This window comes from Canis lupus, chromosome 14, assembly GCF_011100685.1.
Source record: "Canis lupus familiaris isolate Mischka breed German Shepherd chromosome 14, alternate assembly UU_Cfam_GSD_1.0, whole genome shotgun sequence".
Lineage (NCBI taxonomy): Eukaryota > Metazoa > Chordata > Mammalia > Carnivora > Canidae > Canis > Canis lupus.
The window spans coordinates 19,698,709-19,716,638 of NC_049235.1; the positions used below are offsets into that span (position 1 = coordinate 19,698,709).

At 37.7% G+C, this 17,930-nt stretch overlaps 1 long non-coding RNA gene across 3 annotated transcripts in view; it reads left to right on the forward strand.

Annotated features, from left to right (window-relative positions):
* The first annotated feature begins 3,059 nt into the window (after window positions 1-3,059).
* LOC111098759 overlaps window positions 3,060-17,930 on the forward strand; it is a 28,025-nt gene continuing 13,154 nt past the window's right edge. For 2 of the 3 annotated variants that reach the window (XR_005369384.1, XR_005369386.1), the window contains exons 1-2: window positions 3,060-3,170; window positions 3,595-3,768. This is a non-coding gene — a long non-coding RNA (uncharacterized LOC111098759). Of the gene's footprint in view, window positions 3,171-3,594; window positions 3,769-6,531; window positions 6,707-17,930 lie in introns of those variants that run through there. The other variant, XR_005369385.1, reaches the window with a different exon arrangement.

A 17,930-nucleotide genomic window follows, 5' to 3' on the forward strand; every position in this document is an offset into this window, starting at 1 on the left:
TGTACATTACATTCCCAGAACCTACTCATCTTTTTTTTTCAATTTCAGCTTTATCAAGGTATAATTGACATATAAAATTGTAAGATATTTAAAGTGTACATTGTGATGATTTGATATACACATACATTGTGAAAGGACTCCCCCATATAGTTACTTAACACATCCATCCCCTCACATATTTATCATTTTTTATGAGAACATTTAATTCTCTTAGCAAATTTCAATTATACAATACAGTATTATCAACTATAGTCACCATGGTTTACATTAGATCCTCAGACCTCATTCATCTTATAGCTGAAAGCATGTACTTTTCTACCAACCTCTCCCTATTTCCCCCCTTCCCTGACCATTAGTAACTTCCATTTTATTTCCTGTTTCTGGGAGTTGGACTTTTTTCTTTAATTCTGCATATAAGTGTGATACCATGCAGTATTTGTCTTTGTCTGGCTTATTTCACTTAGCATAATGCTCTTTGGTTCCATTCATGTCACAAATGGTAGAATTTTCTTCTTTTTAAGATTGAATAGTATTCTATTGTAGATACAAAAGATTTTTAATGCAGTTTGAATGTAGATGCAACAAAAAAAGAAAGAAGTAATAAGGTATTAGTAAGAATGGTGATGGGAAGAAAAATATATATGTCTTTTGCATAATATGATGGCTTTATCACAATAATAACTTCTGACCACTTCTAAGAACTCCATGTTTTCTTCCTTCAGTACCTTGATGCTAATTGCTGGTAATAGTAGTCTAGAAGACTATACCTGTTCTCTCAAATTAAATTTATTAAATACATTATTGAAACAAATATATTAAAATAAATTAATATCTGTCTTGTTAAAGCAAATATAATATTTGGTTATGATGTTTATGAATAAGGACTATATACCTTGATTTTGAAACATGTGAAAAAATGTCATAAGCAAACTTAAATAACAAATGACAAGCTTGTGGGACACCTCAGTGACTCAGGGGTTGAGCATCTACCTTTGGCTCAGGGCATGATCCTAGGATCCTGGGATCAAGTCCCACATCGGGCACCCTGCAGGGAGCCTGCTTCTCCCTCTGCCCGTGTCTCTGCCTCTCTCTCTGTGTGTCTCATGTATAAATAAATAAAATCTTTAAAAAATGGCAAACTTGGGATGCCTGGGTGGCTCGGTGGTTTAGCGCCTGCCTTCAGCCCAGGGCGTGATCCTGGGGTCTCAGGATCGAGTCCCACGTGGGGGCTCTTGCATGGATCCTGCTTCTCCCTCTGCCTATGTCTCTGCCTCTTTCTCTCTCTGTGTCTCTCATGAATAAATAAATAAAATCTTTAAAAAATGGCAAACTTAGAAGAATATTTCCCAAAGTTAAAATATATATACCCATAATATAGAAAGAGCTAATACAAATTACTGAGAAATATTGTTAACATCCTAATTGAAATATAGGCATAAGCAGATAATCCTCAGAAGAAAACTAATTTTGAATAGGTTGAATGGCCAATTTAATTTTATAATAATTTGCAAGTTAAAAAATGAAATATAATTACTCGAGAATATTTAAGACCAGCCAAGGTACAGTGATATAGGCAAACAATTTTATGTCTAGCAAAAGTATAAATGGGCATAACTTTTGTGAAAAATTATTTGGTAATAGGCACTGAAGTTCAGAGCTTTCCACTCAGTAGTTAATGCTATCCTAGGCAATAAGTGATGTGAAATGATTCACTCACAAGGATAATTAATTCTCATAGAATTATTTGGAATAATGAAAAACAGAAATACTCTAATTTTCCTAAGGGTAACTGTTACAATAAGCTTTAAACAGAAATACGGTATATGATATTGTTTAAGTAAATAAAAAATAAACAGTATATGCAGTTACAGTTATGATCCTAATGATAGGATCATAAATATATTTACTCACAAGATCTGTTACTTCAGAAATATATACTTTGGAAGTCCCCACATTTTTAAATTGTACAATGGCATATACTTTCCCCCAAATTCATTTTTTACAATCCAGAACTCATTAGTCTGGTATATACATAGCGGGGGGGGGCAGGAGGGGTGGGTTTCTTAGACCCATTTCTATCACAGTGTCAAGTCACTGCCAAATTCCCCAGTCTATTTTTAGTTTGGTTTAAATTTTAATTTTCAGAGGTGTCTGGATGGCTTAGTTGGTTATGTGTCTGACTCTTGATTTAGACTCAGGTCATGATCTCAGAGTTGTGAGATCAAGCCCCACATGGGGCTCTGCACTGGGCATGGAGTCAGCATAAGATTCTTTCTCTCTCTCTCTCTCTCCTTCTGCCCCTCCCACCCCTAAAAAAAAAACAATAAAAAATAAATAAAATTTTATTTTTCCAATGAATGACCATAATTTCTCATACTGTCCACTCTCCATGTTCCTGGCACTGGATGCTTGTTTTCTTTTCAGGATGATTTTTACAAACAAACAAGAACTTTCTTACTCTATAAAAGCTAAGAGATTGGAAAGAAAAAGAGTTTCTTCATAAGAAGCAAACTTCAATTTGTTCTAGAAAAGTTTTAGAAAAAGTTGAATTTTAAATCTCAAATGCAGAGCATCCACTAAATAAGAATATTCATTCAAAGGGGCTAGGAGGAGCAAATTGTGCTGTGGTAATCCCTGTTGAAGGAGTACTGAGGATTTCATTGTTGATTTATATAGGCTTTAAAATTTTTTAACAATATGTTTTGTTTAAATTATAATATAATTTTGTATATGTTTACATATTATATAATTTATATATTATAATATAATTATAATCATAAATCAATCTCTGTTTCTGGCCCTAAAAGACAGGATATTTAGATGAGTGGGTAAAAGCACGAATTCTGGAGCCAACTGTCTGGTTCCTATTCTGGCTTTGTTGAAATTATCTGGGTAATCTTAAGTTATCTATCCTCTCTGTGCTTCAGTTTTCTCATCTGTAAAATGGGGATGATCAGAGTATCTACATCATTGGTTCCTATTCTGGCTCTGTTGAAATTATCTGGGTAATCTTAAGTTATTTATCCTCTCTGTGCTTCAGTTTTCTCATCTGTAAAATGGGGGTGATCAGAGTATCTACATCGTTGGATTGTTGCAATGATTAAATGAGTGAAGTATGTGAAGGGTACAGAGCAGTTGGCTTCCAAATAGGAAGTGCTGTGTAAGTCACTGTAAGTATTTTGTTCTAAATATATGTGTTTAGTTCTGAAAACTTAGGGGACTAAAATTTAAAAATTAGAACCAATTTTGGATAATAGAGATTCCCAATGACTGATTTAAAGATTTTATTTATTTAATTAAAAGAGCAAGCCTAGAAGCCCTGGGGACAGGGGGGAGGGGAGAGAGATACAGAGGCAGAGGGCCGAACAGACTTCCCTCTAGCAGAGAGCCTGACATGGGGCTTAGGGGTTGGTCCCAGGACCCCAGGATCATGACCTGAGCTGAAGACAGACACTCAACTGAGTCACCCAGGTGCCCCGAGGACTGATTTTAAAAGCATAATACACTGCTAATTAGTTAAGTCATTTACTTGGTTTTCACCTTGTGCTAGAGACTGTCCTTATCACATTACATATATTTATTTAATCCTCACAGAAAACGTGATGAGTTATACATTATTATCCCCATTTATGGACAAGGAAACTGGAAAGACACAGTTTGAGAAACCTAAGGTTGCAGAAGAAGGAAGTCAAACACCAGAATTCCAGATCAGGCCTTCCCGACTCCAAGATCAATGTCCTTAATCATTATGGGCCATTAACCTTTCTGGTAAGTATAGTAAATTAGTCCTAGCTATAACTCAAATATTGTTCATTTTATAATTTATTTTGTAATATTCTTTAAAATTTTGTCTGGATACTAGTAATTAAGGATCAGTTGACATTGCTTATTATTTCAGCAAAGAGTTCATTTATTATAAGCAATCATCAAATGTTTGTCATTCCTACTCGACGTCTAGTTGTTTGAACAATGCTGCATAGCCCTGTCACTATATTTTTGTGGTGACTTTTACCAAAAGAAGGAGAGAAAGTAGCCCCTGATGGCTTTCTCTCACAAACTCAAAACCATACAACCATGAAAAGATATGAAAATTCCAGTGATATTGTTACAGGCATGAATGTATTATATTGTTTTATACTTACTACTCCTTATATCCCTATGTACCATGTTTTAAAAAAAAAATAGTAAACCCAGCACAGTTTTGAATATTCAGGTAGCCTGACCCGCTGGAGTGTGATGTCTCTTGAGTGACCTACTTAGAAGGATTCATGACAAGGAATGTTCTAATTCTGGGAGTGGGTATCAAGCTCCAACCCCCATTCCCAAATATATGTGGATTAATGGGGCTTCAAAAGGTAGGACTAGAGAAGAAAAGGTCCCATGTACTGCTTTAAACTGTTAATGAGCAGTCAGGGAAGAGACACTCACCTTGTGACCTCAGCAACACCTCTGAAGGTTGTACCCACTATTCTAAGCAAGACATTCTTGGAAAACTCTTCATCACTAACAAAAGACCTAGCAAAAGATTGACAAAGCCTTGAAATTATCTTGTCCCTAATATAAATTGTAAGCTCTTCATTAAAAGCATCAGAATATGTTCTAACGAGGAGTTTTGAGCTTAAAGAGGCTCTTCTGCCACTCACCATGTTGAGACCATTCCAGGGAGAGTAGATTCTATGATTAAGGTGATTAAGGTAATCAGCCAGTCTGATTCAGACACTCAATCCAGCTGCTGCCAGTGGACCTGCTGGTAATCACCAGAAGAGTGCACTTTGGAGGAGAATTTCTCTCTACAAGTGCTCTTGTGTTTGTTCAAGTTGAAACTAAGTTGGGGGAAAAACTGTGCTTGAAAGTTTTCTAAGCTGTACAAACTACAACTTTCATTAAAGTGTGTCCCTGACCGGAAGGCCCTGACCACATACCAGGGATTATGCTCCTGAGGTCTGCATCACTTTCTTATAAACTGCTTTGCACCCAGGGAGCCCTGGATAAATTGTTGTGATAAGGGGACTAAAAAAAACTCCAACTTTAATTACTCAAGGCCCCTTAAATCTTATGTTTCTATCATCAAGGCCACCATCTTGATGAGGTGACTTGAGAGTTGATGAAAGCTACCACCTCTTGATATTTTTTTTTATCAAGTGCTATGACATTTGCTAGCCATATTGACAAAGTTCCTCTTACCCAAAAGTTTTAGTTCCAGTGCCCTTCCCTTCTATTATATGTGGATATTCTTTACTTATGAAAGAAAATTGAGTGATAATTTAATACAACCACCTCCCAACATGCACCCATGTTTTCCAATATAGCAGCCACTAGCCACATGTGGCTATTTAAATATAAATTGGTTAAATGAACTTTAAAATTCAGTTCATCATTTGCACTAGCCACATTTCAAGTGTTCGATACCCACATGAAGCTAGTGGCTACCATACTGAACAGTAACAATATGGAACATTTCCATCATCACAAAGTTCTGTTGGATAGCACTGATATAGAATAAGGAGGGTGCTATTAGTGCTATGTGATTATAGGTGGTATACAATGGATCTTTTTTAACAGCTATTATTTTAATTAGAAATTAAATAACTTAATGTATTAAGTTATTTAATGTATGTTAATGTATGTTAATACATTTAATGTTTCTAATGTATTAGAAATTATATAACTTATGGGTTAAAGCCATTTTTTCATAGGTATTATTGCTGAGGACAAAAGCTAAAATAGACACAAGTTTAAAATGACAGTTGGTTCAAAGAAACATGGTGCAAGCGTTACTTAGATATGACAAAATTGTGAAAGTGGTAGGTGAATGAGGGATGATTGGGAAGTGAGGGGTTAGATTTTCAAAATAAAAATTAAAAAGAATGGGTAGAGCTTCCAGTATTATCCTGGAGCATCTAATGTCCTCCTAACAAAGATTATCAGATAAAGTGACTAACTGGGTAGACAAGATGAGGAGTGAGATGTACAGAACAGAGGTATGTACATAGGGAAGGTAGCCTAAATAAGCAGAGAGGGCCATGGTAGTATGAGGGCAAAGAGAAGAAAGGCCATGTCTGGGCTCATCAGGCCTTTGTTAGGGAAAGCACAAACAAGGAAAGAGGGCACAGATTTTCTGTTTGGGCAAAGTCAAGAGCCTCATGAAATCATTCACTGTTATTTACCAAGTCTTGAGTTTTGATGTGTGTAGTGAATGTCTAATGTGAACACATTTCCAGAACTCTCAAAACTATAATCTTCCTTGCTACTTTCACTGGCTGCAAAATTTTATTAGAGAAGATTTGAGTGGAAAGGTAAGAGCAGTCACAATAAAAGATTATTTAATCTCCTAAGTAAATTTTCGAATTTACTGATCCTTGAGCTAATCCAATAAACCTTCCAATCTTGCCAAGTCACATTTTGGGGAGCTATAGGTGTTGATGGTACTCCTCCAATGATATATCAAACAACCCCCAGTGTTCATTACATGGTCAGCATGGCAATACAAGAGGCTGTAACCACATATTTGATTTCACTTTCCAAATCCAGAATCCCATGGAGAATATTTAATACTTTTCGCCAGATTCAAGATGTCCAAAGACTCTAAGGCTCAGACTGACAGTGTATTTGTAGAGGGTGAAAGCAGTGTCTTTACAGCAAAAGCAGCAGAGGGAGAGATGTCTTTCTTAAGAAGGTGAGAGACAAATGTCATCAAGATATCCTTGAAGAGGGCAGCCCCGGTGGCGCAGCGGTTAAGCGCCGCCTGCAGCCCAGGGTGTGATCCTGGAGACCTGGGATCGAGTCCCACGTCAGGCTCCCTGCATGGAGCCTGCTTCTCCCTCTAACTGTGTCTCTGCCTCTCTCTCTCTAGCTGTGTCTCTATGAATAAATAAATAAAATCTTTAAAAAAAAAAAGATATCCTTGAAGAAGAAACTGGCAGCTGTTGTGGACATATGAGAGGTTGCCCTGGGAATTCTAGAAACACTTGGATGGATTTTTGGAGGGAAGAAAGCAAGGTGTGAAGTACTGTGGTTTTTAAGATGCAAGTAGCTAGCCAACAAAATCTAATGATAAATGTTAACACACGCTGACTTGACACCACAGAAATGCACATTCTCAGGTTGATTGAGTTACACTTGGCAAATATGTCTGCCTGTAATCTCACATAAACCCTGTGAGAGTATTATCCCCTGGGAGATATCATTGCCATTTCACACTAGAGCGTTTTGAGGTTCAGAGAGAAGAAATATGTTACTCAGCTTGGACCATCCTATGGAACCAAGGGAATCTGAAGTCTGTACCCTTAATCTCACTGCTATTTTAAGAAGATGAGCTAGAGCCTTTACTTTCAGGGAGCAGGGTGTGGGTAAATTAGCAGTCACAGTAAAGACCTTGAGTCACTGGGGCTGAAAGGCAACCAGATTGCATTTTACCTAGGATTGGTTCTGCTTCCTATATATAAGCACACAAGAGACTGTCTAGGTCCAATGATTGGTATGAAAAGGCAAAAGTTGGGATCCCTGGATGGCTAAGTGGTTTAGTGTCTGCCTTCAGCCCAGGGTGTGATCCTGGACTCCCAGGATCAAGTCCCACATCAGGCTCCCTGCATGGAGCCTGCTTCTCCCTCTGCCTGTGTCTCTGCCTCTCTCTCTCTCTCTCTCTCTCTCTCTCTCTCTCTCTATGTGTGTGTGTGTGTGTCTCCCATGAATAAATAAATAAAATCTTGAAAAGAAAGAAGAAAGAAAGAAAGAAAGAAAGAAAGAAAGAAAGAAGAAAGAAAGAAAGAAAGAAAGAAAGAAAGAAAGAAAGAAAGAAAGAAAGAAAGAAAGAAAGAAAAAGAAAGAAAAAAGAAAAGGCAAAAATCAAATGAATTACAAAAGCCTAATGTTTGTCCCCTTCCAGGAAATCTTTATCATAAAAGATGGAAATATCCTGAGCCCCACTAAAGATGACTTATTCTAATAGAAAAGAATCTGTTCTAAAGGGACATCATCAGAAAAAAAGTCACCATGTAGTATGATCATAATGCTTTCCAAAGCTCCAACTCATATTTGCTTAGAAATATCCCCATACTTGATTATTATCAAGTCTAACATTCACACCAGAAAGAAAGAAGCATTCCTCTTGAGTTTCTCTTTTTGGAAAAAAAAAAAAAAAAAAAAGAAAAGAAAAGAAAAGAAATTGGAGGCATTTTTTTTTTTCTCTTTCTTTTTGGCTACCTAGCATCTATTTTCCCTCTGGCATTCCCAGATCTCAGATTTCTTCAGAGGAATTAACTTCACGCCTTCTTTGTGAGCAGAACAGCAGCCCAAGTACCTGCTCTCCTGCTATGAAAACCAAAGAGATGATTCCTGCCAAAACTCTCTCATCACTGTACCACCATACCATGCAGCCAAGAAGTGGGTCAATGACCCAAGATTGGCCAGTTGAACTTTCCTGGGATTTTGAATCCTGAGTCAAGTTGTCCGAAGATAGAAAAAAATAGAGTCCACTCTTCACAGCTGCAGTGACTGGGATAGAGACAAGCAATTCCAATCACTGAGACCTTTCAAAACTGCTCCCTTTTCAGTAAATTCTGTTTTTCACTTAAGTAAAAGTTTCCATTATTTGAAACAGTTACAGGTTGAAGTATGTCCCTCCAAAACTCGTATGTTGAAATCATAATCCCCAGGACCTCAGTATGCTCTTATTTGGAAAATAGGATCATTGTAGATATCATTAGTTAAGAAGAGGTCAGGGGTGCCTGGGTAGTTCAGTCAGTTAAGCATCTGCCTTTGGCTCAGGTCATGATCCCAGCCCCACAATGGGCTCCCTGCTCAGTGGGGAGCCTGCTTCTCCCTTTTTCTCTGTCCCTCCCCTCCCACTCCTGCTCTCTCTTTTACTCTCTCAAGTAAATAAATAAAATCTTTATTAAAAATAATAAAGAAGAGGTCAGACTGGAATAGGATATGCCCGTAATCCAATATGACTGGGTATCTTTATAAATAGAGAAATTTGGACACAAACACACATGCAGAAAGAATGCCATGTGAGGATGAAGGCAAAGGTCAGTGTGATGCTTCTGCAGGCCAAAGAAATCCAAGATGCTGATCTTGATCTCAGACCTCCAGCTTCCAGAACGGAGACAATAAGTTTCTGTTGTTAAGTCACCCAGTTTGTGGTAATTGATCACAACATCCCTAGCCAACTAACGGGGCAACCAAAAGACCCAACTTGACTTTTCTTTTTTAAACATGAATATTCCAGGTGGCTCAGCAGTTTAGTGCCGCCTTCAGCCCAGGGCCTGATCCTGGAGACCTGGGATCGAGTCCCATGTCGGACTCCCTGCATGGGGCCTGCTTCTTCCTCTGCCTATGTCTCTGCCTCTCTCTCTCTCTCTCTCTCTGTGTGTGTGTGTGTCTCTCATGAATAAATAAATAAAATCTTTTAAAAATAAAATAAATATGAATATTCCTGGGGAGCTTAAGGGAACATATTTGCATGAAGTGATTGGTTAGGAAAGACCTGGACAGCCTGAGGAAAGGAGTTGCTAAACTGTTATAAGAATTATGTTTTGTGCTTTTGCTCATTGTCTAAAAAAAAAATGATGGATTATATTCACTATTCTCTTGTTAATACCTTGATATAATGTTAGCATCTGATCAGAGTCAGATGTTAATATGGCGTGGGCAGAAGGCCCAGGCTTGATCTTTCCCCCCTCCCCCCCAGGCTTGATCTGATTAAGGTAACTAACTTTTTCTTTTTAGTGCCCAAGGATTAAATGGTCCCTAATTAACTCTTATTTTTTCAGCAAATATCTATTAACTATATACTCTGGGACAGGATAGGCTGATGAATAAGACAGGCAGGTTTTCAACTGTACCTTGGAGAGAGCAACAAATGATGCAAGAATTCATGACAGGTGTATTGTGGAGAAGTAACATTTCATCTCACAAGTGAAGGTCAAATGAGATTTAGCAGGTCTGAAGCAGGATACAATGTCTGAGGAAGGACTGTCTCCGGCAGAGTAGAAGGTACTATGAGAGCCTAGAAGTGAAAGAGTACTTTGGTGATATGGAACCAGGGAAAGAAGTTCACCATAGCTAAGAGATGATGCTGGGGAGACCAGGAGCTCAATTAAGGTGACATCAAGAACCATCAAAGAATTTTAATCTGGGAGGTGACTTGATTAGATTTGCCTTCCTTAAGATCATTCTAGTCACTGTTTGGAGAATGACACATGGAACAACTGGTCTAGATGTACAGAAACCAATCAGAAATCTGTTGGCATTGTGAGCGAGACAGAGAGAGAGATTAAACTAGGAGAGTGGCTATGGAAAAGGAGGAGGATATCATGTCTGGGAGAGGGAAAATGCCCTGTTACCTGCCTGAGGAGGTTGCATTTCATACCAGTTTGGCCAAGACTGCTGTTTTGGCTTGTAGCCTATGGGTTCCGTGAGAATGCACGGTAGTTCCAATGTGTCTCACAACTAAAGATCAGTGAGTCCCCGGTCGATTTCTCCATAAAACTCAGAGGGGGACTCTGATTTCTGGCAGATGCCCAATAGACTGGCCATGATCCAGTCCTTTCACCCCTTACAGCACAGCAGTTCTGGCAAGCCTACAGCTCCCATCTCATCTTTTTCCAGACAACTCTTAGAATCAGGAAATGTTGAATTAGGGAAAACTAGGGTGTCTGTGCGTTAGCCCCAGGCCTTCCTTTACCTAGGAGTTCTATCATTTCTTTCCCATATGGCCTTATCCTTCTTTGCAATAGTACAGAGGCAGGTAGCAAGTCTACTGGCTAAGCAGAAGACCAGCTGGGAAACAAAATTTAAGTGCAGTGCAGCCGTCTTCAGGAACAGTGAGTTTCCCAAAAGGGAACTCTTTCTCTCCCCCACAGAAGTCCTTTCCTACAGATTGGGGGTACCAGGGAGTTGTATTTATAAGGTTTATTTTCTGCAGAAAGTTGTTTGGTCTCAGCAATGGTTGTTTCCTTGCATTCAGAATTTTGGGCACCTGGTACCATTCCTGCACAGATGTGGGATTGGCTACTCGGAGCAAAAATTAAAATTCCATTCAACCTCTTGTTATAATAACTCAAATTTTTTATTATAAAATTCTTTTTTATAGACTAAAAAGTCCTGAATATGGGAATATAAAATTGTAGCAGTACACTTTAAAAAAAATGGCAGGGCGGGTTAGCTATCTACCTTCTGAGAGCATTTAATTGAGCTATACAGTCTTAAGTATTGAAATGCTTATGCTTTTACGTGTATACTTAGTCAGCAGTGACTATTATAAGTACTTTATTTATTTATTTATTTATTTATTTAAATTTTTATTCAAATTCAATTTAGTTAACATATAGTATATGATTGGTTTCAGGGGTAGAATTTAGTAATCCATCAGTTGCATATAACACCCAGTGCTCATTACATCAAGTGTCCTCCTTAATGCCCATCACCCAATTATCACATCCCCCAACCACCACCCTCCAGCAACCCTCAGTTTGTTCCCTATAGTTAAGAGTCTCTTACGGTCTGCCTCCTTCCCTATTTTTATCTTATTTTATTTTTCCTTCCCTTCCCCTATGTTCATCTGTTTAGTTTCTTAAATTCCACATATGAGTGAGATCATATGGTATTTGCCTTTTTCTGACTGACTTATTTCGCTTAGCATAATAGTAGTTTATATATATATGTATATATGTATATATACATATACATATATAGGATTGGCAAAGAAGAGGCATAACTAACTATAAGAATGGCATTTAGGATATGATCAGGCCAAAAAAAAAAAAAAAAAAAGAATTGACTTGTGTGGCTGTGTCAACTCCAAATCACTAACCTCATTTTTTTTATTAAGAGTTGATCTATAGACCAGATCAGCCTGTCAAAAAAATAAATTTTAAGGCGATTTTTGAATCCACTGAACATGAAGTTCCAAAACTTTCCACCAGTCAAAGGTGATATCTCACCCTAGTGGATGTTGATTTCTCAATACAATTAAAGCTGCTGCTTCTGGCTGTATTTCTGAGGTCACCATGCTTACGTGGCTGATTAGATTCCACTCCTGAGAACAGATACTAAACACATTCTCAATGACAGCAATTGCTTTAAACTCCTTAAAGCCTTCAAAATAGAGAAAGTTTAATTTAGAACTCTTAGTTAAAATAATTAGCAATTAAGACTCCAGGAAATTACATTTAAATCACTCCCATAGCATCCTTGAAAACTTCCACACCAATTCAGAAGTTCCCATATGATAAAAGAATAGATTGTTCATCGTTAAAGTTTTTGAATTTCCTTTTTCTCCACCTTTTTATTAAATCTAACCTGCCTTAAACATAACTCTAATGAGCATTAAGTGGTTAGGTGTGGTTCCAGGATCGCTGAACTGGTGAAGAGGCACACCCACTGTGGCATTTCCTTTGGCAGTTTGATGAATAATGACTCCATTTCAACTTCATCCTAAAATAAGAATCTACCCCATCACTGATCCAAAGATTTTAAAACATCCTGCTTCGTTACATAAAACAAACAAACAAACAAACAAACAAACAAACACCTTGGGTTTTCTAAACAGCTGTATGTTTACTGGCTAATATTAGTGTAGCAAAGAGGAAACAAAAACGTACACTCTACACAGTTTCACAAGACACATTGTAGGAGGAAAAGTGACTTAAGAAGGATCAACAGTATCCTACATCCCTTGGGGTATGCATTCCTGGAGAGGTGGACCTCTAATTCCTGGCGGAGGGGGTCTCATTCTTGGAGGGGCATGCCTATTGGCATCCTTTGAGTAAGGGGACACAACTGGGAGGTTCATGGGTGGTCTCCTACCAGGTGGAGGAGTCATAATGCCTGGACTGGTATTGCCCAGCCCACAGGACTGGGTGGGGTCCCTCCTCCCGGTGGGTATTGAGTTGAGGCTCCAGCAATGCTGGCAGTAGCAGCAACCGCAGCAGCTACTGCCTCTTCTGTGTGGGGTCATTACCTATTGGGGTGGCCCTCCCACCCCTTGGACAAGGCCTGCTAATCCAGCAGGAACTTGGGGAGTTGGACAGTCAGCTGGCACCCCTCTTCCAGCTGCCCTGCCAATGCTAGGGCCTCCTGCAACTCCAGTAAAGCCAGTATTTTTGGGGGTGGTCTTGTAAACTCCACCTGCCTCCAAGAAGCACTTCTTTCATCAACTGGAACTTAAAAGGTGATTCTGGGAACTGCCCTTGTGAACTTGTGACAATGCTCAGTCTTTAATTCTACTCCACCTTCGTCTGTCCATTCTTTTTTTTTTTTTTTTAAGATCTTATTTATTTATTCATGAGAGACACACAGAGAGAGGCAGAGACATAGGCAGAAGGAGAAGCAGTGTCCCTATGGGGAACCTGATGCGGGACTTGATCCCAGGACTCCAGAATCACAACCTGAGCCAAAGACAGACGCTCAACCACTGAGCCACCTAGGTGCCCTCCTCTGTCCATTCCTTCCCCTCTTTAGGGTCCATTATTCCCAAGCGTATGGTGCCCCATGCATCCTTCTGAAGGAACAAGGATCCTCTCCTAAGGCAGTCCTTTCAACAGTCTAGCCCAATCCCGGATCATTTTTTCAACAAAACTACATGCCCTGTGTCCCAGAATCTTTCAGGAAGCCAGCCATTTGACATGCTTATTTTAAAATGTATTTCTACTAAGGCTTTCATGAACAACAGTGGCATATCTTTCTCAGAAAACATTTGCTGCTAAATTTCAGCCTTTAATACCTTAATCTGAAACAGTGACACTCTGGCAAAGACAGAGGAAGAGATACTGTGACACTGAGGAGCCCTTTGGCTCTTCCTCAGTTCATATATTCCACCTACCACTTAGTTTTATAACTGACTTCACTCTCATATTTCATAAAATTACAAAACCTTAGAGCTGGAAAGGATTTAGAGGTAAGTCAACACTTCTACTGCAAAGATAAAGAAACTAAAGCACAGAAAAGTTAAGAAAACCATCCCGCAGTTACTGAACAGAGAGAGAAGCCAGGACTCCTGGCTCCAGTTCTGACACTTGTCCCCTTATCTCTTAGACTCTGTTAATGAGCTTTCCAGAAAAATATACGTGCACTGCTAATTCTTTCTATCTGTGATTTCCAGTGGGATGAGGTGAGATGGGGTTGGAAAGAGCATATATAAGTGTTTCCAAAAGGCATGTTCAGATTTAAGAAGCAAAAAAATATTAGAATATACTTCCAAATTGGGGAAATGAAAATGCAATTGCTTTGATAGCAAGAATTACCAGTAGTAACTTGTAACACGATACCGGCAGGTAGCAATTCCATCCTGTCCATGTCAGTGATTCTCAAAGACTGATGGTGGGGGGAGGCCCTGGGGGCACATCAGGCCCTCCGCAGGAAGAACGAGGCACCTAGCTTTATCTGAAATATGGAAGATATTTTGGCTATTTATCTTTTGAAAATGTTGGTTCCGGTTATGAAATGTTTCAAAGATAAAAAAAAAATACAGAAAAAGCATAACTTCACATTCCTCCCCACCGTGTTTATAACACATTGTTCTATCACATCTGCTTAATACATCTCTTTATTGTTTAACCTTTTGAAAGAAGTAATATGTACAGACTCAGATAAAAATCCAGCAACAGTGTGCCTTCCTTTCCTTCTTTCTGAGCAACAAGCACCCTGATCAAGTATGTAAATATTTTTGCCTTCTCTTTTACCACATATGCATGGATGCATAAATAATGTATATTATTGTTTGATATATTTTTAAATTTTATTCAAAAGATACTACTAGTGCCTATATTTTTTGCAACTTGTTTTTCTCGTTACATATACTATTCATGAGGGTTTTTTCATATCGATATATGTAGATCTAGTTAATTCATTTGACTTGCTGTATAAGTAAACCCAACTTACCTGCCCAGTCCCTTGCTAAGAGACACTTACATTGTTTTGACTGTGTTGTGAACAGTGCTACAATGAAAATCTTGACATATGGCCCCTTGTGCACGTGTGAAAGTTTTTCTAAGATGTATAACTAGAGATAGAATTTTAAGATATGTGTTTCCATGCATCCTAATTAATGAAATATTGAAAGCAATGTTTGAAATATTGAATATTGCTTTCAATATTTCATTAATGGTTGTGCCAATTTGTTCTACTGGTAACATTCCCTGAGTCCTATTTCCCCACATCCTCATCAACATTTCCTGATATCACACTTGTCTTTCTTATCTGTTGAGGATGAAATGGTTTCTCTTATTATTTTGATTTGCATTCCCTGTATAACAACAAAGTTGGGTGTATGTTCATATATGTATGAAATACTTCAGTCTCCCCTTCTGTGAACTGCTTTTTAATATCCTTTATCGATTTTCTAAAATGTTGTTTTTCTTTTCCTTACTGATTTATAGAAGACTTTCTGTATTCTGAATACTATTCCTCTGGCACTTATATAGATGGAAAATATCTTTTCTCAGAGTCAATTGTTCTGTTTTACTTTGTTTTATGCTCTTGTTATGGTATATTTTGTGCATGCACAGTTTTTAATTTAATGAAGTCAAATTGATCAGCATTTTCTTTCATTTTGCTTTTTTTTGTTTTTTTTTTTTTTAGGTAATACCTCTCACTTGAAGTCATATAATATTATCCGTATTCTTTCTTGGATTTTTTTTTAAAGATTTTATTTATTTATTCATGAGATACAGAGAAAGAGGCAGAGACACAGGCAGAGGGAGAAGCAAGCTCCCCGCAGGAGCCTGATGTGGGACTCTATCCCGGACCCGGGGATCACACCCTGAGTCAGAGGCAGATGCTCAACCGCTGAGCCACCAAGGCATCCCTCTTTCTTGAAATTTTTAAATTTTCAAGTTTTACACTTAGTATTCAATCCATCTGCAGTTTGTTTTTGTGTATGGTAATAAGTAAGAGTCTGCCATTCTCTTCTCTATGGATTAGCCTGATGTCATAGCACCAGTTGCCGACCAGACCAACTTTCCCTCATGCATTTGTAAGGCCACTCCACTTTACACAAAGTTCCTACATAGAGATGGGTCTGTCTTTGGGTTCTCTGTTCTCTTCTGTTGACCTTTCTGTCTCTCCCCATGTCAATAACACTGCCTTACTTAATATGATTATATCAAAGTTTACTCCTCGTGGAATCTGTCTCCGCTTTTTATTCTCCTTCTTTTCTTCCTGAGCCTTATTCTTCATCTCTTTCCAAAAAATTATTTTAGTTCATCCTTAGTGCTTTTTACTTTTGTATGACATTTAGGTCATCTTATACAGTCCTGTGAAATTAAATTTACCTTGTAAATTAATTAGAAAATTGCCATCCTTTTAATACTAAGTCTTCCAGGGGATCCCTGGGTGGCTCAGCGGTTTGGCGCCTGCCTTTGGCCCAGGGCGGGATCCTGGAGTCCGGGGATCGATTCCCGCGTCGGGCTCCCGGTGCATGGAGCCTGCTTCTCCCTCTGCCTGTGTCTCTGCCTCTCTCTCTCTCTCTCTGTCTCTCTCTCTCTCTCTCTCTGTCTATCATGGATAAATAAATAAATCTTTAAAAAAAAAAAGTCTTCCAATCTTTGGACATGCCTTCTCCCCATGTATTTAACTCTTTAGGTCCTTCATAGAATTTTGTGACTATCTTCATAAAGTATCACACTTCTTTTGTTATATTTACCTTTAGGTACATTTGCTACATTTTATGGAGGATATTAAGATACACTACTGATTTTGTACATTGGTCTTGCATCTGGAGATCTAGCTGAACTATTATTGGTACTAATAGTTTATAGATTTTCCTACATTTTTCTATGAGACCATCATATCATCAGCCATGTCTTATTTTTCTTTCTGATTTGTTCACATTTTAAAAGTTTTAATTAATTAATTTCTCTTGCTGCACTAGCTAAAATCTGCAGTTCAAAATTAAAATGAAGTTGTGATTGCAAGCATCATTTACAAGGGATTTAAATGGAGCCTCTAATGTTTCCCCATTGAATATGATTTTGCTGTTAAGATTTTGGTTGATATTCTGAAGCAGATTAAGGAATTCTTCTCCTGTTCTAATTTTAGCATAAACATGTGGGTTGCTCTTCTTTTGTTGCTACCCTGAATGGGTGTTGAATTTTATCAAATCACTTTTTTAATCTATTGGGATAATTATGTTTTCATCTTCAATTTCTTTATAGAATGAATAAAATTAGTAGATTTGTTTAATTTAAACCCTCTTGGTATTTCTAAAAAGAAACCCACTTGGTCATGCTATAAATTTTAATACACTGTTGGATTTGTTTTATGAGTATTTTATTTATGATTTTGCATCATTGTCATAAATGATATTAACCAACAGTATTCCTTTGTGGTACTACAGTTCTGACAAGTTGGAGTTTCAGATTTTCCTGCACTCAAGAAATGAATGCGTAAAGTATTTTCTTCTTTCTACTCTGGAAGAGTTTTATGAAAAAATAATTACTTATCTTTCTTAAATGTGGAGAACTTGGCTTTAAAACCCTCTGAATGACTTCATTTGGATTTATTTGTAACTACTGATTCAATTTCTTTTTTTTTGATTCAATTTCTTTAACAGTTATAAAATTATTCATCTTTTTTGTAGTCATTTGGTAAATTTGGTAATTTTTCTAAAAAGTTTTATTTTTTGACTAAAGCTTTCAAATTTATCTCCATACAGTTTCTGAATACATACGTACACATACATACACACATTCGATCTGCAATTGTCCTTTTTATTCCAAATATGATTTATCTGTTTATAAACACTCTTTATTTCTTTATTACTGTTGATCAAAATCTTCCTAATTTGGTTCTTTGCCGCTCTTTGGCTTTATCAGCAATACTGTTTCCTTATTTTTTTTTCCTTTCCCCCATTTTCTTCATTATTCACTGCATTTTACTCATTTGGGGGACAAATTATATACAAATTTCTAGGCTTGGAGTTTCCCAAA